Below are 13132 nucleotides of genomic sequence, written 5' to 3' on the forward strand. Positions count from 1 at the left end.
ATTTAGGTTGTTTCCATGTCTTGGCTATTGTTTATAGTGCTGGTATGAACATTGGGGTGCATATATCTTTTTGAATTACAGTTTTGTCTGGCCATATGCCCAAAAGTGGGGTTGCTGGATCTTATGGCAACTCTACTTTTAGTTTTCTGAGGAACCTCCATACTGTTTTCCATAGTGGTTGCACCAATTTACATTCTTACCAACAGTGTAAGAAGGTTCCCATTTCTCCACAACCTCTAAAGCATTTATTATTTGTAGACTTTTTAATGATGACCATTCTGATTGGTGTAAGGTGGTACCTCATTTTAGTTTTGATCTGCATTTCTCTAATAATTAGTGATGATGAGCATCTTTTCATGTACCTTTTGACCATCTGTATGTTTCCTTTGGATAAATGTCTAATTAACTTGTCAATTACATTTTAATTTCACCACTGGCATTCAGCTTTAGTTCAGCTTGATCAACAAATATTCATTCATTTGTTCACTAACTTTTAAGTGCCAGACATGTAGGGGGTAAAATTTGCCGTCCCAAAATGTGTGTGTGTGTGTTTTTTAACATCTTTATTAGAGTATAATTGCTTTACAGTGGTGTGTTAGTTTCTGCTTTATAAAAAAGTGAATCAGTTATACATATGCATATGTCCCCATATCTCCTCCATCTTGCATCTCCCTCCTCCCAACCCTCCCTATTCCACCTCTCTAGGTGGTCACAAAGCACGAAGCTGATCTCCCTGTGCTATGTGGCTTCTTCCCACTAGCTATGTATTTTACGTTTGGTAGTGTAAATATGTCCATGCCACTCTCTCACTTTGTCCCAGCTTATCATAAGCCCTCCCTGTATCCTCAAGTCCATTCTCTAGTAGGTCTGCATCTTTATTCCGGTATTGCCCCTAGGATCTTCTGACCATTTTATTTTTCTTTTCTTAGATTCCATATATATGTGCTAGCATACGGTGTCTGTTTTTCTCTTTCTGACGTATTTCACTCTCTATGGCAGTCTCTAGGTCCATTCACCTCACTACAAATAACTCAGTCTTTTTCCTTTTTAGGGCTGAGTAATATTCCATTGTATATATGTGACACATCCTCTTTATCCATTCATCTATTGATGGACACTTAGGTTGCTTCCATGTCCTGGATATTGTAAAAAGAACTGCAATGAGTATTTTGGTACACGACTCTTTCTGAATTATGGTTTTCTCAGGGTATATGCCCAGTAGTGGGATTGCTGGGTCATATGGTAGTTCTATTTTTAGTTTTTTAAGGATCCTCCATAGTGTTCTCCATAGTGGCTGTATCAATTTACATTCCCATAAACAGTGCAAGAGTGTTCCCTTTCTCCGCACTCTCTCCAGCATTTATTGTTTCTAGATTTTTTGATGATGGCCATTCTGACTGGTGTGAGATGATATCTCATTGCAGTTTTGATTTGTATTTCTCTAATGATAAATGATGTTGAGCATTCTTTCATGTGTTTGTTGGCAATCTGTATATCTTCTTTGGAGAAATGTCTATTTAGGACTTCTGCCCATTTTTGGATTGGGTTGCTTGTGTTTTTGATATTGAGCTGCATGAGTTGCTTGTATGTTTTGAAGATTAATCCTTTGTCAGTTGTTTCATTTGCAAATATTTTCTCTCATTCTGAGGCCTGTCTTTTTGTATTGTTTATGGTTTCCTTTACTGTGCAAAAGCTATTAAGTTTCATTAGGTCCCATTTGTTTATTTTTGCTTTTATTTCCATTTCTCTAGGAGGTGGGTCAAAAAGGATGTTGCTGTGATTTATGTCATGGAGTGTTCTCCCTATGTTTTCCTCTAAGAGATTGATGGTGTCTGGCCTTACATTTAGGTCTTTAATCCATTATGAGTTTATTTTTGTGTATAGTGTTAGGGAGTGTTCTAATTTCTTTTTTTTACATGTCGCTGTCCAGTTTTCCCAGCACCACTAAATGAAGAGGCTGCCTTTTCTCCACTGTATATTCTTTGCTCCTTTATCAAAGTTAAAGTGACCATAGGTGTGTGGGTTTATCTCTGGGCTTTCTATCCTGTTCCATTGATCTATATTTCTGTTTTTGTGGAGTACCATATTGTCTTGATTGCTGTAGCTTTGTAGTATAGGTTGAAGTCAGGGAGCCTGATTCCTCCAGCTCCAGTTTTCTTTCTCAAGATTGCTTTGTCTATTTGGTGTCTTTTGTGTTTCCATACAAATTTTGAAATTTTTTGTACTAGTCTGTGAAAAATGTCAGTGGTAGTTTGACAGGGATTGCACTGAATCTGTATATTGCGTTGGGTAGTAGAGTCATTTTCACAATGTTGATTCTTCCAATCCAAGAACATGGTATATCACTCCATCTATTTGTATCATCTTTAATTTCTTTCATCAGTGTCTTATAGTTTTCTGCATATAGGCCTTTTGTCGCCTTAGGTAGGTTTATTCCTAGATATTTTATTCTTTTTGTTGCAATGTTAAATGGGAGTGTTTTTTCAATTTCAGATTTTTCATCATTAGTGTATAGGAATGCAAGGGATTTATGTGCATTAATTTTGTAACCTGCTACTTTAGCAAATTCATTGATTAGCTCTAGTAATTTTCTGGTAGCATCTTTAGGATTCTCTATGTATAGTATTATGTCATCTGCAAACAGTGACAGCTTTACTTCTTTTCCAAATTGGACTCCTTTTATTTCTTTTGCTTCTCTGATTGTGGTGGCTAAAACTTCCAAATCTTTGAGAATAATAGTGGTGAGAGTGGGCAACCTTTTCTTTTTCCTGATCTTAGCGGAAATGATTTCAGTTTTTCACCATTGAGGACGATGTTGGCTGTGGATTTGTCATATATGGCCTTTATTATATTGCGGAAAGTTCCCTGTATGCCTACTTCCTGGAGGGTTTTTATAGTAAAACAGTGTTGAATTTTGTCAAAAGCTTTCTCTGCATCTATTGAGATGATCATATGAGTTTTCCTTCAATTTGTTAGTATGGTGTATCACATTGACTGATATGCACATATTGAAGAATCCTTGCATTGCTGGGATAAACCCCACATGATCATGGTGTATGATCCTTTTAATGTGTTGTTGGATTCTGTTTGCTAGTATTTTGTTGAAGATTTTTGCATCTATGTTCATCTAACATCATCTATGTTCTTTGTGACATGTTTGTCTGGTTTTGGTATCAGAGTGATGTTGGCTTCGTAAAATGAGTTTAAGTGTGCTCCTCCATCAGCTATATTTTGGAAGAGTTTGAGAAGGATACGTGTCAGCTCTTCTCTAAATGTTTGGTAGAATTCGCCTGTGAAGCCATCTGGTCCTAGGATTTTGTTTGTTGGAAGATATTTAATCACAGTTTCAATTTCAGTGCTTGTGATTGGTCTGTTCATATTTCTATTTCTTCTTGGTTCAGTCTTGAAAGGTGGTGCATTTCTAAGAGTTTGTCCATTTCTTCCAGGTTGTCCATTTTATTGCCATAGTGTTGCTTGTAGTAATCTCTCATGATCCTTTGTATTTCTGCAGTGTCAGTTGTTACTTCTCCTTTTTCATTTCTAATTCTATTGATTTGAGTCTTCTCCCTTTTTTTCTTGATGAGTCTGGCTAATGGTTTATCAATTTGGTTTATCTTCTCAAAGTACCAGCTTTAATTTTATTGATCTTTGCTGTTGTTTCCTTCATTTCTTTTTCATGTATTTCTGATCTGATATTTATGATTTCTTTCCTTCTGCTAACTTTGGGATTATTTTGTTCTTCTTTCTCTAATTGCTTTAGGTGTAAGGTTAGGATGCTTATTTGGGATGTTTCTTGTTTCTTAAGGTAGGCTTGTATAGCTATAAACTTCCCTCTTAGAACTGTTTTTGCTGATTCCCATAAGATTTGGGTTGTTGTGTTTTCATTGTCATTTGTTTCTACGTATTTTTTGATGTCCTCTCTGATTTCTTCAGTAATCTCTTGGTTATTAAGTAGTGTGTTGTTTATCCTCCATCTGTTTCTATTTCTTACAGATTTTTCCCTGTAACTGATATCTAGTCTCATAGCCTTGTGGTCGAAAAGATACTTGATACAATTTTAATTTTCTTAAATTTACCAAAGCTTGAGTTTTGACCCAAGACATGATCTATCCTGGAGAATGTTCCATGAGCACTTGAGAAGAATGTGTATTCTGTTGTTTTTGGATGGAAGGTCCTATAAATATCAATTAAGTCCATCTTGTTTAATGTATCATTTAAAGTTTGTGTTTCCTTATTTATTTCATTTTAGATGATCTGTCCATTGGTGAAAGTGGGGTGTTAAAGTCCCCTACTATGATTGTGTTCCTGTTCATTTCCCCTTTTATGGCTGTTAGTATTTGCCTTATGTATTGAGTTGCTCCTATGTTGGCTGTATAAATATTTACAATTGTTATATCTTCTTCTTGGATTGATACCTTGATCATTACGTAGTGTCCTCTGTGACTCTTGTAATAGTCTCTGTTTTAAAGTCTATTTTGTCTGATATGAGAATTGCTACTCCAGCTTTCTTTTGATTTCCATTTGCATGGAATATCTTTTTCCATCCCCTCATTGTCAGTATGTATGTGTCCCTAGGGCTGAAGTGGGTTTCTTTTAGACAGCGTATGTACTGGTCTTGCTTTTGTATTTATTCAGCCAGTCTACATCTTTTGGTTGGAGCATTTAATCCATGTACAATTAAGGTAATTATCGACATGTATGTTCCTATTACCGTTTTCTTAATTGTTTTGGGTTTATTATTGTAGGTCTTTTACTTCTCTTGTGTTTCCTGCCTAGAGAAGTTGCTTTAGCATTTGTTGTAAATGCTGGTTTTGTAGTGCTGAATTCTCTTAGCTTTTGCTTGTCTGTAAAGGTCTTAATTTCTCCATCAAATCTGAATGAGATCCTTGCTGGGTAGAGTAATCTTGCTTGTAGGTTTTTCTTCTTCATCACTTTAAATATGTCCTGACACTCCCTTCTGGCTTGTAGAGTTTCTGCTGAAAGATCAGTTGTTAACCTTATGGGGATTCCCTTATGTTTTATTTGTTGTTTTTCCCTTGCTGCTTTTAATATTTGTTCTTTGTATTTCATTTTTTATAGTTTGATTAGTATGTGTCGTGGCATGTTTCTCCTTGGATTTATCCTGTATGGGACACTCTGTGCTTCCTGGGCTTGATTAACTATTTCCTTTCCCATATTAGGGAAGTTTTCAATTGTAATCTCTTCAAATAATTTCTCAGTCCCTTTCTCTTCCCTTTCTTCTTCTGGGACCCCTGTCATTCGAATGTTGGTGTGTTTAATGTTGCCCCAGAGGTCTCTGAGACTGTCATCTATTCTTTTCATTCTTTTCTCTTTATTCTGCTCTGCAGTAGTTATTTCCACTATTTTATCTTCCAGGTCATTTATCTGTTCTTCTGCTCTAGTTATTCTGCTATTGATTCTTTCTAGAGAAGTTTTAATTTCATTTTTTGTGTTGTTCGTCACTGTTTGTTTGCTCTTTAGTTCTTCTTTGTCCTTGTTAAACATTTCTTGTAGTTTCTCCATTCTATTTCCAAGATTTTGTATCATCTTTACTATCATTATTCTGAATTCTTTTTCAGGTAGACTGTCTATTTCCTCTTCATTAGTTAGTCTGTTGTGTTTTTGCCTTGGTCCTTCATCTGCTGTGTGTTTCTCTGTCTTCTCATTTTGCTTAACTTACTGTGTTTGGGGTCTCCTTTTTGCAGGCTGCAATTTCGTAGTTTCTGTTGTTTATGGTCTCTGTCCCCATTGTTTGAGGTTGGTTCAGTGGGTTGGTTGAGGTTGGTTCAGTGGGTTCAGCCTACATTGTGTAGGCTTCCTGGTGGAGGGGACTAGTGCCTGTGTTTTGGTGGATGAGCCTGGATCTTGTCTTTCTGGTGGGCAGATACACATCTAGTGGTGTATTTTGGGGTGTCTGTGGACTTATTTTGATTTTAGGCAGCCTCTGTGCTAATAGACGGGGTTGTGTTCCTGTCTTGCTAGTTGTTTGGCATAGGGTGTCCTGCACTGTAGCTTGCTGTTCATTGAGTCTTGCTAGTTTTTGGCATTGAGATTGAGATATCTGGGTGATGTTTGCTATTTGATATTATGTGGAGCTGGGAGTCTCTTGTGGACTAGTCTTCTGAACTTGGCTCTCCCATCACAGTGGCACAGCCCTGATGCCTGGCTGGAGCACCAAGAGCCTGTTCTCCATACGGCTCAGAATAAAAGGGAGAAAAAAAAATGGAAGAAGAAGATAAAGTAAAGTAAAGTAAAATAAAATAATTAAATAAAAACTATTTTTTTAAGAAAAAAATTTTAAGTAATTAAAAAAACCCCAAAAACAGACAGACAGAACCCTAGGATGAATGATAAAAGCAAAGCTATACAGACAAAATCACACACAGAAGCATACACACACACACTCACAAAAAGAGAAAAAGGGAAAAAAAAATATATCATTGCTTCCAAAGTCCACCTCGTCAATTTGGGGTGATTCATTGTCTATTCAGGTATTCCACAGATGCAGGATTCATCAGGCTGATTGTGGAGATTTAATCCACTGCTCCTGAGGCTTCTGGGAGAAATTTCACCTTTCTTTTCTTTGTTCCCACAGCTTCCAGGGATTAATTTTGAATTTGGCCCCGCCTCTGCCTGTAGGTCACCTGAGGGTGTCTGTTCTTCACTCAGACAGGGTGGGGTTAAAGGAGCAGTTTATTGGGGGACTCTGGCTCACTCAGGCTGGGGGGAGGGAGTGGTATAGATGCGGGGCAAGCCTGCAACAGCAGAGGCCAGTGTGATGTTACACCAGCCTGAGGTGCACCATGCGTTCTCCTGGGAAAGTTGTCCCTGGATCACAGGACCCTGGCAGTGGCAGGCTGCACAGGCTCCCAGGAGGAGAGGTGTGGATAGTGACCTGTGTTTGCACACAGACTTCTTGGTGGCTGCAGCTGCAGCCTTAGCATTTCATCCGCTTCTCTGGGGTACGTGCTGATAGCCATGGCTCACGCCCATCTCTAGAGTTCTTTTAAGAGGCTCTCTTAATCCCCTCTCCTTGCGCACCAGGAAAAAAAGAGGGAAAAAAGTCCCTTTCCTCTTCGGCAGCTCCAGAATTTCCCGAACTCCCTCCCGGCCAACTGTGGCACACTAGTCCCTTCAGGCTGTGTTCATGCAGCCAATGCCAGTCCTCTCCCCAGGATCCGACCGAAGGCGGATCCTCAGCTCCCAGCCCCCAACCGTCCCGGCAGTGAGCAGACAACCTCTCAGGCTGGTGAGTGCTTGTCAACACCAGTCCTCTGTGTGGAAATCTGTCCGCTTTTCCCTCTGCACCCCTGTTGCTGTGCTGTCCTCTTTTGCTCTGAAGCTTCCCCCTTCCACCACCGTCTCCGCCCAGGAAGGGCCTTCCTAGTGTGTGGAAACCTTTCCTCCTTCACAGCTCCCTCCCATTGGCGCAGGTCCTGTCCGTATTCTTTTGTCTCTGTTTTTTTTCTTTTTTCTTTTGCCCTACTCAGGTATGTGGGGAGTTTCTTGCCTTTTGAGAGGTCTGAGGTCTTCTGCCAGCATTCAGTAGGTGTTCTGTAGCAGTTTTTCCACATGTAGGTGTATTTCTGATGTATTTGTGAGGAGGAAGGTGATCTCCATGTCTTACTCTTCCACCATCTTGAAGGTCCTCCTCCAAAAATGTATTGTTTTTGATATGAGGGCGAATTTAGGCTGATTATTTTAATAAACAGAAGACTCTGGAAACTTTCCTTTCACTTTCCCATTACCTGCCTAATTAGTTTAAAAAAAAGGGCCTGTCAGGAAAGAATATGATCTAGGTGTAGTGGGGGAAACTCAGCAGATCCTAGAAATCAGAGTCCACTCTGTGTCTCACTGTCTCTGTATGGCCCAGCGTACATTTGTTTACCAAATATTTGTTTTTTCATCTCTATGTGAATTGCCTACTTAACATATTGTGTCCCCAAACCCTACCTTCAACTTCTTTTGTCTTTAGATGAAGATGGTATTTAAGATGAAGTCTTAAGCCATTTTGGCAAATTACTCAGTTTTTCTGGGTCTCTCCCATGTACACGTTATTAAATTTTTGTTCGATTTTCTCGTAATAATCTGTCTCATGTCAATTTAATTCTCAGAGTAGCCAGAAGAATCTATAAAGGTAGAGAAAATTTTCTCTTTCCCCAACAGACAGTATACACATTGTTAGAGATTTTAAGATGAATATATATCATCATGACTCTGACCTTGAACAGAAACTGAATGTTTAAATGTAGAACATGGAAATAAGGCAGTTTAACATAGTGGTAAATTCTGAAGATTTTTACAGAAAAATGCATGATGGGGCATAAATTCATTCATTGATTTATGCATTTTTATTCAAGAAAAAGAGGGGACATAAATTCTTTCAAGAATGAAGTATCCAGGAGTCAGAGAAGCCTTGTTAGGATTAGATGAAACTTTAGCTTCTTGAAGGACAAGTCGGAGTTTTCCATGTTGGCATTTTTGAGCTGTTCCAGGAAGCAGGAATAGCATAAGAAAAGGAGCAAAAGAATAAAAAAAGCTTTGTATGCTTATAGAATTCAAGGCTGTGTAGGGTTAACCAACTGTAAAGTGCAAGTTGAGAAAAAGTGAAAGATTACACACATGAGATTATTGACAGCAAAATTATCAAGAGTTTTGTACACATACCAAGAAGCTAGATAACTCTGGAATGTTCATGTGATAGTGTCATGATTAACATATCTATTCCAAAAGATCACAAATGGTAATATGGAGACTAAATGGGAGAGGATACTAGTATGGAACAGACATTAACTAGCAAGTTATAGTTCATCTCACCATATAGTTTTTATTAAGCACAGCATATGCAGGGATCTGGGAGTTCACTGTGGGTGCAGTCACTCCATTGATATTTTACCCATTTTTTCCTTCAGTTTCTCCCAGGGCTGACATAGGCAAATTACAATTGAATTATATTAATTCCATATTGGGGGGGGAAAGTCACTACCTTAAGCCCCACAAGAGCTTTTCATTTGCTATTCCACTCATATTTGTCCTTCCTTGGGCCCCCCACCAAAATCTTATGGGGATATTGTTCTTACTGCTCTAAGCCTACGGCCAATACATTTTTGGTGAGTGGGTGCCAAAATTATATGCACTGTTAACTATTTTTAATATTAATCCTACTAATCATTTACCTCTCATTTTACATATCTCCCTCTTATTCTTGACTCTTGGCTCTCTGTTTTATCAACTTGCTCTTTTCTCTTTTGACTTTGCATTATGTCTCTCTAGCTACTGGCTTGTTTTATGATCTAACTTGGAGCTATTTGATATTTTCTTTCTGCTTTGGACTAACTTATTAGTACTGTTGACTTCTGAGAACCACTTCTAATTCCTGGCCATAGAAGCACAGGACAGATTTCAGCCAGTTCTCACTTACGGTACACAAAAGATAGGAGATTCTGACAATAGGTAATGCAAAGATGCCCAGGGTTTCTTATATAGCACATTACAAGAAGGATGAGATATAGCAAACAGATTTGAGAGCTACTTAGAAGATAAACTACAATGGATTTATAAATGACTATCTGTGGAGAATTAGAAAGGTAAACTGGCTAGAGTATTGGTTTAGAAGATTATTCTGAGGTCTTTGGTTTTTGATGATTCTGAGGTAGATAGCGTTGTTCTCATTTGACACAAAGAAACCAGGAGAAAATGTTACTTTGGGAAAGAAGAGAGACAGTCAGCTTAATTTTGAAAAAAGTTTAGTTTGAGGGCCTCTGCAACATCACATGACCATGGATTGGCAATACAGATTGAAGAATTATGAGCATGTAGGTAGGAGTTAAATAAATAAAAATATACAATATTGTCTAGGAAGACTATTTGTGGCAAAAGAGAAATGAATCTAGAGAACATTTCCACTTATAAGGTTCATTGAGAAGACAGGACAACATAGAAAAGAAGGAATGGTCAGAGAATTAGGAAGAGTATAAAAGATTCATTGTAGAAACTGATTAAAGATAAAGTTTAGTGAAAGGAGTTGTCAATATTATCAAGCAATGCAGAGTGTCGTGACAAAAAAATGAAAGAACTTCTCTACAGATATAGAGTTATATCAAACCAAATTCAATGCCATGAAGAAGGTGGTAGGCTAATTACATGGGGTTGATGTATAAATAAGATGTGAGAAGAAGGAAACTACACTTTGCTTAAAGAAGCTGTTTCAAGATAAGAAGAAAGCAAGCATGAGATCCTTGTACTTGTTGCTCTTTCCACCTGGAAATCAAAATTAATTTAAACAATAACAAAATATTATAAATAGTTTAAAAACTTGTCTCTAATAACCAAATATGTCCAAGAGAATATGCTACAATTAAAACACAGTCCCTGATTTTAAAGACCTTCAGATTCACTGTAATTTGTGTGCTAGCTAGCAGGTAAACAAGGATTTGTTTTAAAAACACAAGTAAAGCCAATTAAGGAAGAACTATTGTCTGCCATTGAAGTTAATTTCACAATGATAATGTAAATTATATGTTTACATTAATAACAGGGCCATTCTGCTTTGTTTACAAAGGTAGAGAGAAAAATTGGGCTAAATTAACTTCGTTTTGTTTTACTAGCTTCACTTTCTATCCTTCTCCACTCTGATCTCTACCCCAATAGTTTGACTCATAGGTGCTATATTAATAGTTTTTCTTATTCTATAATTTTCTGTATGGTTCAGTCAATGGGGAACTATGGAAAGGATTCATGTGAAGAAGAGTGACATCAGAGTGCTTATTTCTCTGACTTCCTTCCTAAGAGGTCACCTTGGTTTGCCTTGGACCCTCTACTGAAAGTCACAGAACGTATCAAGGTGACTCTTTCTTCCTAGGCTTTGTTAACAATTCCATTTCTCTATCCTGTCAGGCCTTAGAATCTTAACAACTGTGGGATACTGCATTATCCCCCTTTTTTTCTTGCTTACACTCTGCCTACTTCTGTATATATTTCTTTTATCCTTATTTGAGATGTTCTCTGTTTCCTGCTAAGACCCTGACTAATAAAGAAAGCCTCATCTGACTGCTGAGAATCAGAATCAGGCTCTATTGTATGAATAATATTTGAGGAAATTAAGTAGAATGAGGAAATTTAAAGAAGGAACAATAAAAATACTACCTCAAACAATGGCATAAGGATGGTACACTGTAGATTTATATGACTGTAAATAGGTTAGCTTTGATATAGACAATTCATGCTGTGAAAATATGAGAACTAAGAATGTAACTATTTCTTTAAAGCAATGATTGTCAATCAGGGATGATTTTGCACCCAGGGGACATTTGGCAATGTCTGGAGACATTTATGGTTGTTAAGACTTGGAGGTGGGGGTATGGAACAGGAGGAAATGATATTGACATCTAGTGGCTAGAGGCCAGATATGATGCTAAACATCCTATAATGCACAACACAGCACAGAAAAGAACGATCTAGCCTAAAATGTCAATAGTGCCAAAGTTACCAAACCTTATTTGACAGCTAACTTTGGAGTACATTCAGTACTTCTTGACCACTTGCCTTTCCATAAAATCTTAGTTAGGCAGGGAAGATTCATAAATTAATTCAAAAAATACTTACTGATTACATATTTTGTGTACAACACTGTGCAAGTCATTGTATTACAAGAGCATACAAAAAGGAGAGAACTTAGAATCAAATGCCAAAAGAAGTCATTAATTAACTACACAAGTAAATGTAAAATAGAAGCTATGTTAAAGGAGGCTGTTGAAAATATAGCAACTTAAGATGGGGGATGGTAGTTGCTGGTCTAATCAAGGAGGTCAGAAAAGGCTTGCCTGAACAAGAATTCGGTAGGAATTGAGTTAGGTAGGGAAGAAATATGAATACAGAGGAGAGAGCATGTGCAGTGTTTGGAGGTCTGAGCAACTGGCCAATTCCAAATATGTATGTACATAAGTTGTAAAGTATATTATTTCCTTGTTAGAGTATTTTTATTTCATGGTTGCATTTGTGTTTGAAACTGTTTTATCTCCAAAAAGAGTAAATTGTCCAGAACTAAGAACTGTTTCTTATTCCATTCAAAGCTTCCATACGTATGAGTAATGTTCTATAAATGGTACTAATTATAATTAGCTCAATGGCCAATCATGTGCAAAACTCTAGATCCAAAATTTAGGCTCTGAAGTTGTTTGATAACTTCACTCATTTTAAAAAAAGCTTGTGTGCATGTTTATGGAGAGAGATGGGGGTGACATTTTGAAAAGGAACTGTCTCAAGTTTTCTTAGATGTAATATTCCAGTCTGTTTCATCTCTAGTGCTTGGTTTCAATGATTTGTAGTTCATTAATAAAGACAACAGAGCACAATACTCCAGTCTAGAGTACTGGTGGGGTGGCAGAAGACCAGGAACTTACCTCCAGCTCGGCTCTAATGACCCTGTGATATACAGAAACTTCCTGAAACTATGTGTCTGTCTCTCTGCTAAAGATGTTTCTAATAATATTCTTATTATAATTTTTAAGGATACAATGACACCATACCTTTGAGGCCATACTAAAATGCATAAAATACTATGTAAATATAAGGGTGAATGCAGCAATTTTAAAATAATAATTGGAAATTCAAAGCTGTATCCACATGAAATCCAAAATATTGGCCAGTATCCAAACAGGATAACAACTATAACGCTTGCAAGGCAGGCGTAAATAAACCCTTGTATGCACAGTTCAAAGACAAGAAAGAAGCTGACTGATTCCCACTATTGAGACTGTGCCATTGAAGGTTATGGAGAGAAGCCCATCTGTGGCAAATAAATCAACATTGGGCTAGCAACAATGTGGCATCTAGACCCTGTGGAAGTTCTGATAGGCCAGATGTATTGGTAATCTCAAATCAGACAACTGTGAAGCCTACTTTATGACAAGTTAAGAATGAAAAATATCCACTTAGAGCTTTAGTTAGAAAAAGCTTCATGAGCACTCCCAAAAATAAAAGTGCAGAGCCAGCCAACTAGAACTGTTGGGACAATTATCAGAAAATGTCCCACATGTTTGCTTAAAAATTGTGAAGATGGATATGGCAAATAACAAATCCTTGACTAATATTTAGGTTTTACCCTTACACAGCTTGGCTAAAGAGTCAGTGA

At 37.5% G+C, this 13132-nt stretch overlaps 1 pseudogene; it reads left to right on the forward strand.

Moving 5' to 3' along the window:
- The first annotated feature begins 7147 nt into the window (after positions 1 to 7147).
- Positions 7148 to 13132, forward strand: part of LOC132435753 (YEATS domain-containing protein 4-like) — a 22423-nt pseudogene continuing 16438 nt past the window's right edge.

Source organism: Delphinus delphis, chromosome 13 (assembly GCF_949987515.2).
Source record: "Delphinus delphis chromosome 13, mDelDel1.2, whole genome shotgun sequence".
NCBI classification, from domain to species: Eukaryota; Metazoa; Chordata; class Mammalia; order Artiodactyla; family Delphinidae; genus Delphinus; species Delphinus delphis.